Genomic DNA, 6,000 nt, shown 5'->3' on the forward strand with positions numbered 1-6,000 from the left:
CGTCACTTTCCAAGGGATAAACAATGTTAGAGAAAACACTAATCTTGGTGTACCGGCTCGGAGCGTCTCCTCCGTTAGCGCGGTATAAATGGCATAATTAGGCACGGGAGGAAACGCAAACGCCACTTATCTCACTGCGAGCGGCTCGACGGCGTACATTCCTCACGCTCCAAACCACTAGCGCCTTCCAGCTGTAACCGAGAGAGCAGGGAAACGGAGGAATCCGAGTGAGGGAGAGGACGGGGGGAGTAAACGATCTGCACTGAGTTAATGTTGTGTTTTATCTGCAGGTGCAGGATGCCGCATGTTCAGGCCTGAGGAGGGAGAGAGAGGGGAGGTGAAGGGGGGCAAAAAAAACTAAAAAATTATATATATATACACACACACACACACACACACACACACACATATATTCATGCTCACCTTAACCAGAGAAGCTGCCCGTATGGAGGACAAGCAGCAGCAGACGTCACAGACTCGTTGGGACTCGTGATACGTACGGCGCTGTCCTGGTCCTCTCACCTCTGGTATGGGTGGGGACAGACGAACACCGTACCGTTTTCCTCCTTAACTTCTGGTAGAGAAATCTGGAAGAATCGTTTTTGGAGTCCTCCTGAAAAGTAGTCCTACTCTTTTAAATTTTCCACATTTGATCAGGTTGCAGCCAGTAGCTTAAATAAACAGATGAAAATGCACACTCACACCTGAGGACAGCTTTCAAAGAAACAATTACTGTATTTTCCGCACTATAAGACTCACCGGATTATAAGGCGCACCTTCAATGAATGGCCTATTTTAAAACGTTTTTCATATATAAGGCGCACCACATTATAAGACGCTAAGGTAGAGGCTGGAGTTACGTTATGCATCCACTAGATGGCGCTGCACTAACGGGAGTATTAACAAAACAGTCCGACTCGGCCGGGGCGTGGCCGGACGATGGTCACCCTTCTCAGTTCGCGCACAGCATGTTCGTGGAGAACGTGGTGCTAAATGACCTGCAGACGACCTGATTATCAGGTCGGTAGGTAGATAGGTCAGTCAAACTTTATTAACAAACCAGTTTTTTGAAAACTATCCCAGCATGGACCGCGCGCTTCTTCTTCTACGGGCGAAAATGAAGTCGGCAGCTGCTTACCGTAGTTGCTAGACCTGTTGTGGCTCAATATTGGTCTATATTATAAGGCGCACCGGATTATAAGGCGCACTGTCGGCTTTTGAGGAAATTTAAGGTTTTTAGGTGCGCCTTATAGTGCCAAAAATACGGTGACCCAACGGTCATGTTTTTGGTCTGTAGGAGGAAGGACTCTACATGTCGATGGTCATCTAGATACATCTCTCTGTACCAAAGACTTACCTTGGCATCCTTTGATCTGCTCTCCAACAAGGAGCTGAATAGAAAATATAAATACTTTGTCCAAGATTTTTATCGTAACATTGTGTTTGTTTGGACAAAAGCTTTAAGATTGAAAGCGTGGTCACTTTAAATTGTCCTACTGAAGGCTTATATGAGCGATCTATTCAGTAAACAGAAACATTTACTGCACTGAACAAATGTACAAAACCAGCAGATTTAGGATGTATTGCTGTCTCAGGCTCTGCGACTAATTTCTCTCTGCGCACACAGACGGTGGCGTCTGGTCAGCATCGTCCTTCCTGGATCCTTCCTGACAAGCCATATTTCATGTCTTTGTCGGTTATGGGAAGCGCCTCCCCTCCCACAGCCCCCCAGTCCCCAGGAGGTTTCCACTTGTCAAACTGTCACATCTCAAAGACCCCACAAGGAGAGAGAATTTGTCGGCGTTTGCCAGAACACACAGGGCCTCCTGCTCTTCAGGGATTTGATATTCTTCGTGAGCGCCTAGGACGCAACAACTGCTGAAACAGAGAACAAAAGAGTAGATCTAATGCAATCTTATATAAGAAACCTCAAGGAGTCAGGAGCAACGTCTGACATTTTTCCCCCGTTGTTGCGTCATTCACCTCCTTTGATGCAAACTCTGTCAATCTTGGACTCTATCAGATCGTGTAAATGCAATTTTATGCCCCTCTAAAAGTAGAAAAACCTAATCTCAAAACCTCACCAAGATGATAACTTCCCTTTATGTTTCTATACTTTCCATTTTTAGTCGTTTTAGGCGTTAGTGATTGACACAGCCTTTCGCGGTAAGTCATTTTAAAATGTCCCAGGTTATATTTTGCTGTTTGCTTTCTAACATCAGACATCTGCTGGCTTTATTTGTCGAGGATGAGCAGCTGAAGATAAATGTCAAATTTATTTTGAGACTGTTTGCTTTTCTTTAAGACTGTGCAGTGGAAAGCACTCGTCTCCCAGTCAGGAGTTTTGCCACATTTCCGTGTGCAGCATTCTTCCCCTATAAGCATATATGAATTTTCTCCAGGGCCTCCTGCAGCCTTAAAACCATGCATGTTAAGTGAAGACGTGACTCTGAAGGCGTTTTTCTATTAGACCGCTTCTAACCGGTAGAGTCCTGGTCTGACCAGATTCTGCCTGGATGTTCTCAGATTTCAATACCTGTTTCAGGTGTAGTACTAACAAGACCAAGCGAGGTATGGCACCGAAACGATTCACTGGTTGGCCCTTGATTTATGTCACTCATTGCATGAGTGACAGCAGGACCGTAAACTCCTTCAGTAACAGAGGACAACAGTTCAACCTCCATTTACCATCAACGACGAGACAGAACTTAGAGGAGAAATGGTGAGCTCCACGCCTATTATTCCATGGTCAATTCCACCGTCAACTGGACGGAGCCACTTGGGACAAACAAAAGTACAGAGAAATGTCGGCAAAAATGGCCGAACTAGAGTACACGCATACATCGAAATTACATTTACCAGCAATTTAAGATGTAGTTGGAATATTAATCAGCATATGGCTAATGAAGAAAAGAGACATTTCATGAGTTTTATAGCTTTTTTTACATTATATGCTGTACCTGCAAGGTAATGCACAGGTGCATCTCTTACTTTTTGTTCCTCCTTTTCTCTCTGTGCCCCCTCTGCCAATGGCACATTTTGGTCCACTGCTGGTACAGCACAAGACGGCTCATAGGCTGCATAATGGTCCTCACACAAGTTATGCAAAGCACAGCAGGTGAGGACCATGCGCTTTACCAGTTTGAGGTCAGTCATTTCACTTTAAAAGGCAGCTTCATCTCTTTCAGCTGGCCAAAGGCATAATCCACCACCAGCCTTGCTTGACTGACTTGTTGCTTGAAGATTTGCTGCTCATTTGTCAGTCGTCCGGTGTCCGTGAATGTTTTTAACAGACAGTTTTTCCACGGGTAGACAGAGTCTCCCAGGATGTAGCAACCAGCAGAAACAGGATCTACGTTCTTGTAGTGAGGTGGGATTAGGTTGCTCTGGTTGGCTCGCTCCCACAATGTGGACACTAGTATTACCCTTGTGTTGTGAATCTTTCCTGGTAGTCCAGTGAAAACGTTCCAGAATTGTCCCTTTCTGTCAACCACACCCTGAAGGATAATGGAATGCCAGCCTTTGCAATTGAAATAGTTTGTGTGAAACTGGTGGTGGTGGCGCAATAATGGGTATATAGAACCCATCAATAGCACCCAAACACTAAGGGAGACCCCATCGATTCTCAAATATTTCAGCCATATTTCTCTATCGATGTCAGGGTGGAACATTAATGTCCGGTACGAGTATTGACTGCCGTTAAGGAAGAATTTTTATATTACAATTAAATTTAGCAAAACTCTGGCTCTGATTCTTCCTTTTTATCCCGGGTTCTCTCGCGTGGCCACGTGTGGGGACAAAAACACAACAATGCGTGTTGACGTCACAGAATTACAGAATTTAATCCAATTAGAAGAAAGTACAAGATAGTACAGGAAACTGAAGAAACACAGATACAAACATTGTTACCTGAGACAAGAAGACAAAGAAATATCAAGGACGTCCTTGGAGAAAGAGCTGGTGCAGAAGTAAAATAAATCAGCTTTTTCTAAATTGTTTCCCTTGTGCACAAACTTTTATACCTGTAGGTGTGTTTTCCTCTTTAATGTATTCAAATAAGGCGTATCTCTATTTGACCAATTGGAAGACATCTCTGGCCCTTTTAAATTTAGAAAAAGTCCCGCAATTTGTTCACAAGATCAAACACCTTTTGTTAAATAAGGTAGAAACAGACTCTCCGAATTCATGGTGGTTTAAGTCTTTCACAGATCAGTGTGAAAAGCTAGAACTTCCTACTGATTGTTTCCCAGACAGACAAAGAGCAGATCAGAGATCTTGGCAAACCATCTGCTTTAACTACAGTAAGATATAGATCAATAGGTCAGAATATGTTATAAATTTTAAAACTATAATTATGGAATTTCAATCAAGTCATGATAAATTCTAAAACTAACTTATTTTAAATGTATTTTCTTAACGCTATCTGGCTCTACAGCCGTCTGGGCCAAGAGAAACAGATGAAGGAACCTCACAGGTAGCTGTGAAATTCTGGTTTCTCTTCTGCTCTGCCAGAACAAACCTTTAATACTGTATTTTTAATTCAATGAAAAGTTCTCCAAAAACCCAATTTGTTCTTCTGCACTCAGCATCTCCAAAGTTTTAGTCCTGATATCAAACAAAAGCATTAGATAATAAACAGAAAATAATGAAGTACAATTCCTGTTTCTAATTAGGAATTAGAAACAAATAAGAATTAAGACATAAACCTAAGTATTTTCTAATACTAAACAAAACATTTTCCTTTGATTCTAATATAGTCAGAAATAATACAATTTCAAATACATTCATCATTGACTAAATTAATTCTAAAACAATATAATTTTTAGTCAAAACATGTTATTAATAACTAAGAAAAATGTCTTACAAATTAAATGTTAGTAATTTAAACATTTTATATTCAGTTTTTTTCACCATGTCAGATGTTAGTTTTGGAAGACTTCTCATCCTGGTTACGTGAACCGACAAAGTTCCCTTTCTCACAGTAATTCAAGTGATCCTGTCCTCCACCTTCCTGCATATGTTAATTTATGACCTCCTGTCTTTAATCATAAGACCCCAGGGGTCTGAGCCGAAGCTCTCCTGCAGATCTCTATTCTCCTTTGTACTTTAAATGCTTAACCCAGCAATAGTTTTAGTTTCAAATCACTAACAGAAACCTGTTCAAACTTAAGAAATTCGTTCTAAAAGGTTTAAACTGTGTTAAACACTAAAAATAGTCATTTTTCCTCAACACTGCGCCACAAAACACCTGGAAACACCAGCATGCAGATGTGATGCTGACACTGAAGAAATGGCCAGCGGTCCTGTAGCTAGCTGCCATTCAGCTATGGCCGCTCTCTTCTTCAATCTTCTGAAACGGACACATCTTCTGAAACGAGTGTCTGTGCGCTCCATAGTCAGACGTAGTCTGTTGCACAGATACACCAAAGTCTGTTCGAACGTGTAGAAATTTTCCACCTCACTGTGCGGTTCAGAAGGCGGAAACTATGTCATCCCACCACTGCATGGTACGGCCCAAACTCCAGAGGACCTGCAGCTCATGAGAGCACTGAGTGAGAGAATCCATGGCTATTGTGATGACCTGGTGACCTAAAAGGTTGCAACTGTCAGTGGCTCTCAGACGTTTGCACAAATGTCCGATTTTGAGAACCCAAAATGAATAATTTCAGAATGTTTTCCACAAATAGTGTAATGTTCATCTTGCACAATTCAATTGAAAACCAAACAAATCTGTCTGAAGCATCTACAGATACAGATTCCCTCAAGGTACAACCTCAGTCCAAGAACATGACTGTTGAGTTAATTGGTCTCTCCAAATTGTCTGTATGATGGGTGGATGGAAAATTGTGACGGAAAAGAAAAAGGAGACATGGTTTACAAAAAGAAAAAAAATCACATGAATATTGTGTTCAGCTCCCTTTACTCTTATATAATAGCCACTGGATCCAATGGTTGAAGACAGTACCTGCCGTTCCCCTTTTGTTAAAGCCTTCTTTGATG

This window comes from Poecilia reticulata, chromosome 21 (assembly GCF_904066995.2).
Source record: "Poecilia reticulata chromosome 21, P_reticulata-male-v2, whole genome shotgun sequence".
Taxonomy (NCBI): Eukaryota; Metazoa; Chordata; class Actinopteri; order Cyprinodontiformes; family Poeciliidae; genus Poecilia; species Poecilia reticulata.